Source organism: Pinus tabuliformis, chromosome 1_2 (assembly GCF_031772625.1).
Source record: "Pinus tabuliformis cultivar Carrire ecotype Pingquan chromosome 1_2, CPIR1, whole genome shotgun sequence".
NCBI lineage: Eukaryota > Viridiplantae > Streptophyta > Pinopsida > Pinales > Pinaceae > Pinus > Pinus tabuliformis.
The window spans coordinates 1,080,554,111-1,080,571,582 of NC_142298.1; positions in this window are offsets into that span (position 1 = coordinate 1,080,554,111).

Below are 17,472 nucleotides of genomic sequence, written 5' to 3' on the forward strand. Positions count from 1 at the left end.
GCAATATTTTTGTTTGAGAATCTACTTACCATCTCGAATGCATTACCTCCCATTAAACTAGTAAAACAACCTGGGGTGAGGCCAGTGGTCATTTCTACATGATTTTAAATATGCCAATAGACTTGTGATAGAGTGTGACTCCTAACTATAATTCCCATTCCAAGATGAAAAATTTTAGCACTTCCTCCCATGTACCAGGAACAATCAACCATAAAGTAGAGACTTCTCAATTCTCTCCAAAAATTGTCTTTTGTGCACTATAACACATTGAAACTTCTAGATATGATTTTCTGTTAGGTTATAATAGCCTTGGACAAGGGACACATCTATCATTCTATTATTGTTCTTGCTCTAATTCTAAATTTTATATTTACAATACATTAATATAATATGCATAACATACACTAGAAAAGTGAAGTGGGTTCATGTTCCTTATTTCCCAGAATATATACACAATCTGTCATCGAGTTGCAATAGTGAACAACAAACCCATTTCCAACAATTTGCATCAATAGGCTTAGTAAGAACATTCACAAGAAAACCATGTGAAAACATTCAAGTAATAATACATTAGAATCACCCACATAACATACATTCACAACATATTTCAAAAATAAAAGGGTGATTACTTATCTTGAGGATTTGATAGGGCAACTGAGTCAGGGACTACAAATCTCCACCCAACTATAGACAAGATGCAACCAGTCCTCACTTGTAGCTATCATCCTCAAGGAAGATTCTATATATTGAGGGTTCTTTTGCTCAGGGGTTCAACTCAATTTCTAGTCAAACTAGGCACTCTAGAGGTTCTACCAACTCCACCCACAAATTGATCAACAGTCAATAACAAGCATAGGGAGTCTAGATATATATTATCTCCAACTCTAAAAATAGAACATTATGGTTCCAACCAACTTGGGGACTGTAAAAGCCACAATAAAATCAAGCCACAACAAGGAAGCCTCTAGCAAACCTCTAGGAAATTTTCAGGAATAATTCCTCCACCCCAACCCTTAGGGATTTCTAAGAAGCACCATCTCCTCCCTTTGGTTAATGGGGAGTCAAGAGGAAAATAATTCCTTATCTAGAAGTGTCTTCGTCCTACCTCCTTGCCAATCGAAACATTATTTACTTTCTCCTATGTGTTCTCTTTGCTTTTCAATCTCTGTCTCAGTCTTTCTGTTACGTTCTTTCTCTCCAAATCTCCTTCTCTTTTATTCTTCTTGTTACCCAAAACTTGTGGGTAGTGTATATAGGATATTTTTTTTCTCCTACATGGTCCTCAACAAGAATCCAACAATCCCTTGCACCCACCAAATAGCTCGATGTGCCATTATATCTCCCACTTGAGCCAGCCATGTGGTCCCTTGCCCACTTGTTATGATTGTATGTTTGAAGGTGGGCCTCCAGAGCCCGAAGGTATGGATTTTCATTGGAATAGTTGAGTAATTTTCCTTACTTGTCATGGACACTTTTGGCATTAATTAGTGGGGGGATTCAATGAAAATACTGGGTTAGTCTTGCACTCTTGTATCCACTACTTGATTTCATGGTTAACCGTGTATCCTAGTCTCGTGGGATCTCCTTTACTGGCCATTAGATTTAGGGCTTCCATTATATGTGAAATCTTAATTTTGGTACATGGTCCCACTTCCCGACACCATGTACATCACCCCTTTCCACTCATTTTGGCCCCATTCATCTCTTTTCCCATCCAAGTCCACATGTGTCCACATAGAGTTAGCCTCCCCCTCCCCCTGTCCACACCTTAGGTCGGGCCTGGAATGATGCCCGAATGTTGATGTAGCTAAAAAAGAAAATAAAAAACATAATTTGTCCACTCTCAACAAGAAATTCACCACAAAATGCAAAAGATGGTCGCGACATACAAATTTAACACGTGGGAAAAATCTAAGCATGAGCTCTCTGCCTTATCCATGGCCATCAACCTAGTTCCTATGGGCCCTAGACAATTCCCCTCCATTATTAAGGAACCCATGATTGTCCTGACCCTTGGTGGGCGATGAACTTACCCACCTTAGGAGGGGTTATCCACCACTATATATTACACAACATGCTCTCATCCCTTGGAGACCTGAGCAGTTCTGAAGAAAACTCAATCAAAGGCAAAAGACATGTGAAGAAGGGTGGAAAAACAAAGGTCCGGGTAACTCATGTACCACGATTTTCCCCCTCCTACACTCATACACCTAGGTGTGGGATTTCCTTATTATAGCTACCCTTGTACCATGACATGTGGTCTGGATAATTCCCTTGGTCCCCACCCCACTCAATTACTATATCATTTTCCACCTATGATTTGAGGGATGTACCATGGACATGTCACCCCCTTTAGAGATTGAAACCACCTAATAAGGTCCTTGATTAGCCCCCTATTGAGCTTTGAGACACTTGTACATCCCAAATCCCACTATGGAAGGGCATGCCACCATGAAGTGCGCCATTGATTCCATGAATTATAAGCTCTTTTACTTGATTATTCTAATTATTTTGTTGTACTGGAGGGAAAGGGGATGAATTGGACCTTATGCAGGATTGCAAGTGGGTCTACATTTAGGGCTTGGTTTCCCTATACAGGGTCTTATCTCCCTAGATGGCCACATTTGTGCTTATAGGGTGAGCGTTGAGAGCCATGGGCCTCCACCATGGTAGAGAGTACTTCATGGATCCCCAACACCACTCATTTATTGCTCGTGTTCCACCTTTCAGATGAGGATGATGCACCTGGTTCACCATGCCCAACTGGATTCACACATGCACCATACATTTGGCAGATGATCTGGGGTCCATATGAGCACCAAAGAGGGCTTACGACATCATCCTAGCCCTTATAGATGGTTTACGGGAATTTTAGATCCACCTGGAAACCCATGAGGATGTCCTTGTGCCCCTCATAGCCACTTGGGGTCACCACAGGGATTTGCTTGGGAACAAGGGGCCAACCCCTTGTCCACTATGTTTGAGGCCCATTCTCACGTCATGGCACATTTTGGACTACATTAGGCCTCCTCAAAGGCCCAATGACTAACATTATTGATCATTTTACCCTCTTGAGTGGCTTGTTATTATGTTATTGAGCTATCTTGGTGGGCTTGTCACCAAGGGATGTTATTACTGCACATCATTTTATTATTTGGGGCTCAATTAGGCCAAATTAGGTAAATCAAATTCATTAGTGATTGAATAAATAAAAGTGAGGTGATTATTTCTAATCATCATCACTTGGATTAAGATTTAGTAGTAGCTCTTGTGAACTTCACATTCCTTTTCAAGGACGAGTTTGGATGTTATGGATGAATTTTGATGTTTGGATATATCTCTCTTGTCTTGGAGCTTCATTATTGGCATAATATGATGACTGGATATACTCTTTTGTACATGTACGTAGTATTTTTCATGCCTATTATTGTCATTTACTTTGTCACTTAAATGTTGCTAGGATTTTTGCTATACAAGTTTGAAATTTACTACTTTCTTTTACGAACTCGTGGAAATTTTGATCTTTTATAGTATTGCATCATTACATGGGCCATGTATGAATGGATGAATCTTCCTATAGGTTATTTTTCAAAATATACCTTGATAATTCATCATTTATCACATATCGAAGTGTAAAGATCTCAAGTGGCTGCTCTCATGCCCTAATGCCATGCGAAGCTGCTTGAAGACCTCCGTGACTAGGTGAACCTCTTCCAAACCATAAATTCTCCTTACTCCATTGTACCAAAGGACAAGGCACTGGTCCTTCCATAGGTGATCATTTTAAATGCATGTTTCTCTCACCTATCCTCCTCCTTCTAGGCCTCACCTCCATAGGTCATATAAGGAATAAATTATCTCACGTTCTAACCATCAAAATACTTTGATCTCTTTCTCATTACTGTGCTAGGGTTTCCTCTAGAAGCCCTCCAAATTTCATAAAATTCCAACGATGGGATCTTGAGATATTGCAAGCCCTAGCTCAATGATTGTCTCTTGCCCTAGGTTTCCCTTGGCTAGTGAACTCATTTGGATCATTGCACTTTATTTAAGGAATATTTTTCCATTGATCCTCTTCTCTTCCATAATTAGGCCAAGCCCATGCTTCAGTGATCAATTCCACTTCCTTGACCTAATTCTGGGTCCACTTGGTCTCGTGTGGTCCCACAACCTACAAACTCCAATTCTAAAAAGATCATATAAACACAAATTCTCCATAGGGATTACTAGGCTTCGGAATCATGTTTACAGGATATATTCCCAAACCCTAGCCTCAAGAATCCTTCTAGCCCTTCCGATAGAGCCTATCACCTTTATTTCTGAGCAAGAATCCATACAATTGAGTCTCTCTTATGAATAGGCCTTCAGAATCACTCATCATCCTCTTATTTACCTATTCATCTAATGATTCCATTTTATATTGGGTCTCCTCCCATCGGTGAAAGTCCATAAAGAGTAGGGAGCCTTAGTTGAGGTGACTGTGGGCTATCGCTTTGTTGTTTCCTTGAACTAGTAGTTTCCCTTTAGGATCCCTTTCTAGGACCCTTACTAGTTTGAGTAGTAAAATTTCCTTAATTTAATCAAAGTTACTCCAAACCTTTCCACTATCTGTCTCGATTTCCTTCATATTATTTTTCCAGATGTAGGCATGTGCTTGCCTATGGAAATAGAAAGTATTATGATAGACTTTTTGACTTATGTCTCCAGGGATCGTCTTCATTTTTCTTTTTCTAATTACTTTTGATAAGCCTAAAAATTATTTACCTTTAATTAGAAATTGTTGTGTGACTTGTTCACACTCTATTTGCAGTTGGATTTGTTCCAATGTCATCTTGGATATAGATATTTTCTTATCAAGAGAAACATAACAATTTTATGCCAAATCCTTTAGATCATATTTGGTGGCCCAAAAATTTTATTACTAGCAATAAGTTGGAGAGTGAGAGATCTAGTTTCTATGGGCCTTGGTTAGTATGTCCATTTCCTACTCATGTAGCAAATCAAAGTAAGACTGAATGAATAATTTAATCAAGAAATAAATTCCTATGTTATTCTACTATAGGAGACTAAGCTTGGGGGCAAAGGCTACCCTAGAAGTAGGTAATAAATATTGGACTGGGAGTAATGGAAAGAAAATTAGTTCGAGGAGATATGTTTTGGAGCAGTTCATTGTTGCAACTTACACACATTTTCAAACTTGGCATTAGATCATGACATGTATAACACAACAACATACTAGAGAAATTTAAAATATCATCAATGTTAATCTGCCAACAAATAGTAGGTAAAAGAATGAATGACGGGAATCACTTGAATCACTGAAAAACACATCACATAACTAGAGAAGCAAGTTATTTTAACACCATGCTAAGGAAAACTAAAAAATGAGGTGACATTATAGTAAGGGATGCATATAATGCATTTCCATCTGGGATTTACTAGATGTTAAACCCATCAAAGGCACATTCACATGGAAAAATGAAAGATTTAGGCTGAGAATGTACAAACATAGTCCCTATTCAAATCATCTCTTCATCATATTTTGAACAAAAACCCTCCAACACTTGATAATCAAAGTGCTTCTTGACTATTAGCCTCCTCTCGATGTGACATGATTCCTAGGTCGTTTTTTTGTATGGCTAATATTCCCCAAGCTAGTGAGGCAACACCAACTGCCCCCTCTATCTCTCTGATTTTTTTATTTTTTATTTTCCTGTTACTGTGGGTGGCGACTCACCCCTGCCTATTCTTAGTGATGTTTTTCACTAATCATTGTGTGACCAAATGTCATAAATTTTACTATCCTTGTCTACTTTCATGCAATTACAAGGAGGCACCTTCTTTGTACTCAATTCTTGTTGATATTTTTTTTGAGGAGTATTGAACTATGTGCACAAATGTCAACCTCCAGGGCTGCCATCAAACAGATCAAATGTCCCAAGCAATCTTCCCCCTCTACCTCAACTCCAGAATTTATGTCCCCAACCCAGCCCATTTACTTTAACTAAATTTACAATGCTTAAAATAGGTGGGAAATGTAACAGGGGTTATTACAAAGGATCCTAATAATCATTGCAATCACTACAATATTTATGTACACACATACAAGAAGTGTTGGAAATTGCATCTAGAGATGAACTCGAAGAACTAAAAGAAGGAAAAAAGAAAATTAATCTTATTGCAATATATTCAAGAAATTAGGTGGAAATAAGATCTAGCATGGATGATAATATTGTATGCACTTTAGTGTAAAAGGAGGTAAACCTAACTACCATTCACCATCAAGAAGAGAAGGATATGACCAAGCTCTTCTGCATTAAGATATAGTTCAAGAAGACCAAGATTGATGCATGGTTCGACTCACATTCACATGCTAATCTCATAGAAAGGGATCCAGTAAGAAATTTTTTATTGGTGGTTCAAGATCATCCTAGCTCATATCCATTGGGAATGGTAAATAAGCATGCCAAAATCAAGGTAATAAAATATGTACCTAAAATAAAATTTGCTATCAATGTTGATTTTATTGATGAAGTAGAACTAAATGTAGTTCCACTTAATGTATTTGGAGTTGTGTTTGGGAGTCCCTATATTTACATATGGGATGCAATATTCATATTGAGAGGCACTAATGCCACCCCATCAAGGATGGGAAACCATTCATCATAAACACACACAAAGGAAAATCTAACATTTTGCTAGTAAGTGCCAACCAAGCCATGAAATTGAATTCTTTTACAAAGAAGTATGCTTTGTTGTTTTTAAAAGAGAATAAATCTAGTGAGGAGTGAATACAGGTAAATACATCCTTGTAGGGGTGTACTAAAAAGAAGAACAACACGGTTTATACATACATACAAGGGAGTGTTCTAGGAGCCTAAAGGGATACCACCCAAGAGGGAAGTGGAGCATGCGACCCAATTTCTACTGTATTCTCCATTTCTAAATATAAGGCCGCATTGACAATCCGTTCTAGAAGTAAACAAAGTGAAGAATAAGTTGCAACAAGTACTAGAGTAGAGTGTGACTCGACCAAGTACCTCACATTTTGGGTCACCCATCATAATTGTGCCAAAGAAGGATAAGACTTAACGAATTTGCATCAATTATAGTATTAAATAGGATTACGCTCAAGAATAGGTACCCCTTTCATAGGACTAATGATTTGTTGGATCAATTACAACAAGTGAAATAATTCAGCAAGCTTGATTTAAAATCAAAGTATCACTAGGTGTGAGTCAAGTAAAAACACCTACAAGACCGCCTTCAAAACTAGGCGAGGATTGTATGAGTGGCTAGTCATGCCATTTGGTCTATGCAATACACCAAATATAATTGTGAGATTATGAATGATGTACTAAATCCTTATCTAGATTCCTTATCTATTGTTTATTTGTATGATATATTAGTTTGTAATTCTAATTAGGAGGAGCACATCTTGCACTTGGTGCAAGTGCTAGAGACTTCAAAAAAGCACCAATTGCTGGTAAATCTCAAGAAATGTGAGTTTGAATAGTAGTATTTGGTTTATTTAGTTTATGTGAATGGTGAAGGGAAGCTTAAGATAGATTCTACAAATATGGGGGTCATCATGAAGTGGTTGGTACCTACAAATGTTTCTAAAGTTAAGAAGTTTAATGGAGTAGCATAGTACCTGTCGTAGCATCCATTGTCCTTTTAATTGTATTTTCAGTTTTATCACAAAAAGGAAAAAAAATCAAATATTATTTTACAATGGAAATAAGAGAAAATTTGGAAATTTAAAAGAAATGAGTTGTTTTATTTTATTGGCGGCTTTTGAATGTGAGAAACTCGGCAGAATGTTTGAGCCATCTGATCGATAGGCAACAGATCCAATGGTGCTCGCACGTTAACAAACATGAGGATTAAGTCTAAATCAAACACGAGAAGTTATAAAATTGGGTTAACACCTTAGTTGATCAGGGTCATCTGCTTGAAGAAGGCAGATCTGACGGAAATCACGTAGTTAACAAGAACGATGTTTAATTTAGAAATAGAGGCGGATGACCGAAACTCCAAAGGAACAGTGATTGGTCAGGTTTCTTTGTGTTTTCACCAATCGGTGCACTCCCGATATATATGTGGGCCATAAGGGTTTCTTTATGTTTTATCCAATCAAAACATTTGCAATACATATGTGGGCCCAAGTTTACACAAAGAGTTTTGTAAAGATGAACTTTGTTGTGTTAAAACAGTTTAAACATCTACAGAGAGACTTCATCAGCAATCAAGCCACGGACCTAAACATCGAGCAACCATCATCAATTTTCTAATTTCTGTTGCTTCTTGTTGTTTTGTTTTCTTGAGAATGAGGTGTCTTTTACCCTCTAATGTAATATTCTATAATGACTTTTACTTTAGATAGTTAGGAGATAGTTAAGCAGTTTGACAGTTTTGGTGATTATCAATTGTCACATGATGTATAAAAAGAGGCAAAATTATAGAAAAAGGGTTCGAATTTTGAAGAACCTGGAGATTAGGCTACTGTATTTTTGATAAACTGTTGGTTAATGAAAGAATCAGAGGTTTTCAACACATATTGGGTATGATTTTGTAACTTCTCTGTTATGTGTCACCTTATGTCTTCTTTCCTTTAAGTATAGTAATGAAACTACAAGCCTTTGTTTACACGTGTGAATAAAGTTAAAGTTCCTTAAAAGAGTGCTCCTATATTTAAAACTCCTACCTCTGCAATTCTTCTAAGTTACAGATAGTAGTTTCTGTGTAAAACAACATATTTTCTTTAACTTCCCTAAGTGTTACAGATAATAGTTTGTGTGTAAAACATCATATTGTCTCTGACTTCTCAAAGCACTCTTCATTCAACATTTATATTTAGAAATCAAATGGCATTCTGAGAATTTCATGTCACCTAAGTATTGAGGGTTTAAGACCAGGTCTTTCAGGTCCTTCATTTGAGAACACAACATACAACTAAGTGACATAAACAATAAATATTAATGTCTTAAGCACGATTTCTATACAGCCAAGAAATTGGTTTCTTAAGGGACAACATTAATTGGTGCCATTGCCGGGGAGAGAAGTCAAGAAACACTTTTCCATGGGTTTTTAATATTTTCCTTTGGTTGTTTAGTGAGGAGGAAATATTTGGCTGTATTGAATAGAAAGCAATAACTCTGGCTTCAAAGAGGCCTCATATGAGGTCAGATACCTCACAATAGAAAGTTCAAGCCCTTTAAAACCCTAAGAGGCTAGTTTCCAAGAGGGTTGGAAGGCCAAAAACTCCATTTACATCAAGTCCTACACTGTCTGCACTTGGCAACAGTTCAACACATCTTTCATCCAAACATTCATCTTTTATTAACCAAGAGTCACCTTTTACATCCACTTCATTTCAAGAACCCAACTGTCAAGAACAATCTTTGGAGTCTATTTCTTTCTCAGTATCTGCTATAGTCATTCAACCTAAACCTATAACTACCTTGCCACCTTTTCATAATCCATTTACCCCTCAGTCAGGTTCTACATCTGCTGGTACTCAAGGTTCAGTAAGTTCAGGAACAAACATGGTAGCACTTGCATTCTTGATGAATATGTATGCACCTATTCAGTTTCCACAACAGTTGAATCAAATGCCTCAAGAATACTTGAAGATTCTTCCTCATTTGACAGGGGAGGATGAACAAACAATAGAAAATCATATCACAGTATTTTGTAATTTTGCAAAATCTAAATGTTGAGCACTTGGATGTTGTTCTAAAACTTTTTGTGCAATCCTTGGATGGAGAAGCAAGAAAATGGTTAAAATGGCTTCCTAATAACTCTATTCCTACATTGGAAGAGATGGAGCGCCTGTTCACCCAGAGATGGAGAGAGAAAAGAGACCATGGGTATTCACTCAAAGAGTTTAATGCTATTAAGAAGAAATCTGATGAAAGTGTTGTTGAATTCACCAGAAGGTTCAATAAATTGTACAATAGTATTCCAGTGGAGATTAAGCCCCCTCCTACTGGTGCAAAAATAACTTTTGCAGGGGCTTTTGAGTCAGATTTTGGATTCACATTGAGGGAGAGAAGATCCACAACCCTTGATCAGATCCAAACTGATGCCTTAGAAATAGAAGCAAATCTGGTGGCTGCAGGTAAAACACCAGAGACACAGCCTATCCAAGATAAGGGAAAGGCTAAAGTGGAATCCTCTCAATATAAAAGATTAGAGGATATGAATAATGTAATTAAAACTTTGTCTAATAAGTTGATTAAATTAGAGTTGGAGAGTAAGAATTCTCAAAGGCAAGCACAATAGAGCAAAAAATTTGATCCTCAATATAGAAGACAGCCTCTACAATTTTTGCAGAAGGAGAGAAAAGATCAAGATCAGGTACAAGCACCACTTTACTTAGAGGCAGATCCTGATGAAGTACTAGAGCATTCCAGGGACCATGATGATCATATTTCCACATTGTATGTAGTAGATGAAGATGAACTAGGTGTTGAGGGAGAAGAATATGAATATACTAAAACAGATGCTATTTATGATGAGAATGAGATTGATGAATATTGGAAGCAGTTTTTTGATTTTATGCAGACATAATTACATAAGAAATCTGACTTGAGATCAAGGAAAAGATCAATAGTTCAAGAAAATGAAGGTGAGCAATGAACTCCCTTACAAAAGGCGACTCCACAAGAACCACAGCTTGAAAAACAATTGAATAAAGGAAAGCAACAACATAATACAAATAGAAAGACTCAAATACTGCAAGGTGGGTCTTCTCAAGATAGAAGTGAAAAAATTCCTTTAGAAAAGCTTGTTTCCATTCCATAAGAGGTTTCAGTGATGAAAAGAAGCGAAGATGAAAATGAAAGAAGTACTAAATAGGTTCATGTGTTTAGTCTCACCAACACAGAAATCAAGTACCCCTCACAGAGTTGGTTAAAACACCAGTTTATGAAAGGGAGATTGTTGAGTTTATTAATCTAAAAGAGAATGTAAATATAAATGACACTGTGAATCTGCAAGAAGATAAACCGGTAGTGGGTTTTGGTCCACATGTGGAGGAGGTAGATTCTTCAACACCTCCTTTCTACATTTCTTTATTGATTCATGATTTCCTCTTGCATGATTATATGTTTGATTTAGGAGCTTCACATAACCTGATGCCATTATCATTGATGAAACAATTAAACCTACAAGTTACTAAACCTTACATAGATTTGTATTCTTTTAATTCAAATAAAGTCAAGTGTCTGGGGGTCATTAAAGATATGGTGGTATCACTAGCCCAGATCCCAGCTAGAAGCTTGGTAATGGATGTTGTGGTAGCAGATATCCCTGCTAGGTTTGGAATGTTGCTATCTAGGTCATGGGGGGCTAAATTGGGTGGTGTTTTGAAACTAGATTTTACTTATGTTGTCATACCAATTTTTGGTGGAGAAGAAAGGAGGCTGTACAGAGAAACCAAATTTGTAAAAACAATCACAAAGAATGGAGCAAGTAATTCACTTGTATATAGCCAAGAGAAAGATGACTTTGCTTGCTTCATGCTACATGACAATGCTGAGTTGGTTGAAGATAACTAGAGGAAACTTACTTTAGCTAGTGTAAATACAAAGCTGCAAACAAAAGGGGTATGGAAGTGCTTCTTTGATGGGGCCTATTCTAAAGAAGGAACGGGTGTTGGTTTCCTTCTAATCACACCTGGAGGTAATATGTTCCCTTTTTCTTTTAAATTGGAGTTCGAGGCAACAAATAATGTGGTAGAATATGAATCCTTGATCATTGCTCTACAAATAGTAAAACAAATGGGAGTCCATTCAATTTCTATTTTTGGAGATTTAGAGCTGATTATAAAGCAAATAAAGAACCATTATTAGAAAAAACACCCTAGGCTTAGGGCATACAAAAATGAAGTGTGGGGTTTGGTTGAGAACTTCTTTGAGGCTTTCAACATTCAGTTCATTCCAAGAGATGGAAATAGATTAGCAGACTCTTTGGTTGTGGCTGCTAGTAATTTTAGGCCTCCTATTAATCCAAAGCTAAGATATGAGGTTGAAATGAGGCATAGGCCTTCTGTTCCAGATAATATAAATCACTAGAAGATTTTTGAAGATGATCAACAGATTAAGGAATTCTTGACTATGATTGAATATTTTCAGGGCACAGAGATTGATCAAGATGAAGATGAAGCAACAGAAGGTGCAGAAGTAAGTGGTTTGAAAGATTCTATAGTTAATCAAAAAATTATTCAATTGAAAGATAATATTCTGCCAAGGGGACTTGTCCCTCTTGAAAGACTTTTTAACTCCAATGATGTAGTTTTTAGTTCAAAGAAAATTCCACAGAATGAGCAGATTCAAGATCACAATATTGGAACCCAAGAGGAGCCAAGGTTAGTAAAATTATTTAATGGAGTTCCACTTAATTACAAGGAGAGACATATTAAGATTTTCAAGGACTATATTGATGTTTTTTCTTGGTTCTATGAGGATCTCCAAACATATGATGTAAGTATTATTCAGCACAAGATTCCCTTGAAAGAAGGGATTAAACCATTTAAGCAAAAACTTAGAAAGATAAGCCCTCTACTTTTACCATTGATTGAGAAAGAAGTCAAAAAGATGCTTGATGCCAAGATAATAGTTCCACTCAGGTACTCTAACAAGGGCGGCCAATTTAGTGCCTGTAAGGAAGAAAAATGGAGAAATAAGGCTATGTGTGGGCTTTAGAAATCTCAATAGGGCTTCCTTAAAAGATAACTATATGTTACATAAAATGGATCATGTGCTACAGAAGGTAACATGATCATTCAAAATGTCCATGCTGGATGGGTTCTCTGGGTATAACCAAGTGGTTGTTGATAAAGAAGATCAGAAAAAGACTGCATTCACAACTCCTTGGGGAACTTTTATGTATGCTCGAATTCCTTTTGGGTTGTTGAATGCAGGTGCAACATTTTAGAGGCTATGGACATTGCATTTGTAGGGGATAAGTTTGTAGTGATATACTTGGACGACATCACTGTTTTCTCTAAGTCTGATGAAGAACATGTGGACCATCTTAAAAAGACTTTTGAGAAATGTAGAAAATTTGGGCTTTCCTTGAATCCTAAGAAGTCTATTTTTGCTCTAGAAGAGGGAAAACTGCTAGGGCACATTGTTTCTAGAGATGGAGTGAAGATAGATCCAACAAGGGTGCAAGCTATGTAGAAAATACCCTTGCTTAGGAGTAAGAAAGACATTCAAAAATTTCTGGGAAAATAAACTTTTTAAGGATATTTGTGTCCAATTATGCTGAAATTGTAAAAGAAATCACCAATATGTTGAAGAAGGAAAATGAAGTGCATTGGAATAAGGAAGCCAAAGAGTCATTCTCTAGGATTAAAGAAGCATTACAAGTAGCTCCAATTTTAATTAGCCCTGATTATCAAAAGCCTTTTCAATTTTTTTTCATTTGCATCATCTAATTCAATAGTTGTTGTTTTGTTACAGAAAAATGATGAAGAAAAGGAGAAGCCAGTTGCTTTCTTTAGCAAGATTCTCGGAGATGCTGAACTAAAGTACAATATTCTTGAAAAATAGGTATATGCTTTGGTAAAATCCCTAAAGGCCTTCAGGACTTATGTGCTGCAGTCACAAACCATTTCTTATGTGCAAAATGTTGTAGTAAATGATGTCTTAGTCCAATGTGATGTGGAAGGCAAAAGAGGGAAATGGATAGCCAAGATTCAAGTGTATGACTTGGACATAAAGCCCACAAAGCTGGTGAAAGGACAGCGATTGGCAAAGATGTTGACAGAGTCAAATTTTTAGGCATTGAGAATCAACTTACTAACTCCTGCAAATAAGGAAATAATTGAAGAAGGTGAAGAAAAATCACATCCAGATATGAAGATCAGATATAATTTTTTATGTTCAGAATGGTAGAAGCACATAGTCCATTATTTATGTTTTCTCTCTTGTCCTCAATCTTTGGATAGAACAAAATATAGAGCATTAAAAATTAAAGCACAACCATATGTGATTGTTGAGGGAATATTGTATTGGAAGGATCCTGTGGGAGTTTTATTATTATGTTTAACAGAGGATGAATTTACAGAGACCATTAAAGATTATCATGAGAATTTATGTGGTGGACATTATAGTTGGAAAGCTACTGCACATAAAATCCTCAAGGCAGGGTTTTATTGGCCCACCCTATTTGGTGATACATATAAGTTTGACAGAAGTTGTCAGAACTGTCAGCTTTTTGTTGAGAAGAAGAGGTTATCTCCCTTGCCTTTGATTCAAGTCTTCATAGAAGAACCATTCAGACAATGGGGACTAGATTTTGTTGGAGAGATTAACCCACCTTCAAGTGGACAACACAAGTGGGTTCTCATAGCTACTGATTATTTCACCAAGTGGGTAGAATTTATACCTACTAAAAGGGCAAATGACCAAGTGGTGACGAAGTCCTTAGAGGAAAATATTTTCAGCAGATTTGGATGCCCTGTCAACATCATAATAGACAATGGTCAAGTCTTCAGCTCAAGTAAGTTTGTTGCTTTTTGTTAGAAGTATAATGTTATTTTATCTCATTCAACAACTTATCATCTACAGGGAAATGGATTGGTTGAATCCACTAACAAAACATTGATGAAGATCCTTAAGAAAACTATTGCAGAAAATCAGAAAGACTGGGATTCTAAATTAAAGTTTTCCCTATGGGTTGTTCGAGTGACTACAATAAGGTCTACATGCAAATCACCTTTTGAGTTAGTGTATGGAACTCAAGCTATGTTCCCTAGTTAGCTTGTGAAGTCTGTGATTGCAATGATTCAAGAGGCAAAAGAAGAACCCAATGCTCTGATAAGAAGGGTGCATAAGATAGTGGAATTAAGTGAAAGCAAGGATAAGGTAAGAGACAATTTGATTATATATCAATCAAATATGAAGAGTATTTTTGACAGAAAATCTAGAGAAATTGATTTTAAAGTTGGAGACTTGGTATTAAGGTGGGATACTAGAAGAGAAGATAAGGGTAAACATGGAAAGTTTGATCCTCTCTGGTATGGCCCATTCAGGATCATAGAAGCAAGGGCAAATAATACATTCTTCTTGGAGAATCTTGATGGTGAATCTTTAGAGTTGCTTTTCAATTACCTCCTTTTACAGTTGCCTATCAATGGGCAGTACCTCAAACATTACTTCCAGTTTTGAAACAAAAGCATCCTGTCATTGGAGATACTAGAGTGAATTCATTGTACAAATTCCATATAATTTAATTTGGCTTAGAAATATGTGACTGTTAATTCTAGGTATGTTCTATGCTAGAGCAATTTAATTCAATTTCTTTTCCACATTAGTAATCACATCAGCATAAATTAAACTACATATATAACATAAATATAAATCGCAGAAGACAAGAGGACACAAGATGTGGCGCTAGCCAGGGACAAACCCCAATGTGGGGAAACCCTTGATCAATTCTTCTTTTATGTTCTTCAAAGTTCATCAGAGAAAGTGAGAGAGATAGTACATTTAAAATAGAAGTCAATCACTTTGACTTTTGATATCGACATGAGATCAATTGAAGACATAGTGCTTCAACTGATTCTCTAAGGTGACTCGCTCACCTATCATAGTGCTGGATCTTGTCTATTTGCTGCACATTACCATGTGACACCGTGTTGTATTGTCACATGTGTTGAACCTTGATGACTGATCTCTTCTCATCTTCATGCTTCTCATCATGCTGCATCTTCCATGGTCTTATTCATCATCAAGTTGCCCATGCTCATGATCTCATTCATCATTATGCTGCCCATGTTCATATCATCATGCATCATTATGCTGCCCATGCTCATATCATCATGTTGCTTATTATGTTGCCCATGATCTCATACATCATGTTGCCTTCCTTCGGAGACAGATGTTCTGGCTGTTTCAGCAGTTCTCGGTAGTTCCGAATTTTCCGCCAGTTCTGGATTTTTCGGCAATTCCGACAGTTTCGGCATTTCCGGCATTTCCGGCTTTTCTATATTTTCCGGTTTTTTCTGGCTTTTTTGGTATTTCCGGCTTTTTCGGCATTTCCAGCTTTTTTGGAAATTCCGGCTTTTCCGGTAGTGCTAGCTTTTTTGGCTTTTTCGACTTTTCTAGCTTTTCTAGTATTTCCATTATTTCTGACTTTTCCGGCATTTCCATCTTTTCCGGCGTTTCCAGATTTTTCGGTTGTTCTAGCTTTTCTGGCTTTTCCGACAGTTTCGGCTTTTCTGGCTTTTCCGACAGTTCTAGCTTTTCTGGCTTTTCCGAATTTTCTGGTAGTTATGGATTTTCTGGCTTTTCCTTAGGATCTCTCCTCCTACTAAAACCCAAAGACAAGTTAAGAGAGGAAGAGATCCAAGTGTGCGTAGAAATGACTTGAAGTCCTCTTCTATTTATACTAAAACGTAGAGGTTGAATAGACATGACTGTTGGGCTTTTGAGCCTACATAAGTTGCTGGTCGACTTAACAATTTGTCCATAACATAAATAAATTCATAACTTCATAAATACTTATCCGAATCGGATGATATTTAGATCAATCGTACACCTCTCAATGAGAGGGATCCAATAAAAATATCAGCTGCCGTAAATAATATGACCCACATGGAGTTTGGCCCTAGTTTCCAATTTTAACACTCCCTCTCAACTAGGGGGAACTCCATCCACTGATCCATATGTCCAACTGTACTATCTCTGCTATCAGTGCCCTGCACTGCTCTGCTAAGCTCTGGTCATCTTTGCTTAGCTCTGCTAGCTCTACTAAGATCTGCTGGCTATGCTCTGATCTGCTGGCTCTGCTCTACCCTGTTGGCTCTGCTGGTTCGGTTCTGCTCTGCTCAGCTCTGTTGGCTCTGCTGGCTCTGCTCTGCTATGCTCAACTCTTCTTGCTCTACTCTACTCTGCTCAGCTCTACTTAGCTCTATTGGCTCTGCTCTGCTCAACTTAGCTCTGCTAAACCATGAAGAAGAAGAATTGATCGAGAATGTGACATACCATTCTCCACTGACCCGAAGTCAGTCTCAGGGTGTGTACCACTGGTCCCAGACCAGTCCTCAACTGACCCAAAGTCAGTGTCATAGTAGGTACAACTCTTACCACTGGTCCCAGACCAGTACTCATTGATCCCAAAACAATGAAGTTCATCCTAGCATAGGGAGTACGGTAGATACAACAATGTGTCCATCGATACTACTATGGTCCCTATCCTCATTTCTCTGCTCATTGATCAGATGATAGGTACTTCCCATGAGTCCCAGACTGCATGGGTAGGATGCCTCGATGGGAGAAATTAATCAATCCTATCCTCACAGGAGAACTAATCATCCTGCTACACAATCGCCATGGAGAACACATCATCTAGGCCTCACAGAAGAACTAATCATCCTACCACACAATCGTCATGGATAACACATCATCCACACCTCACAGGAGAACTAATCATTCTGCTACACAATTGTCATGGAGA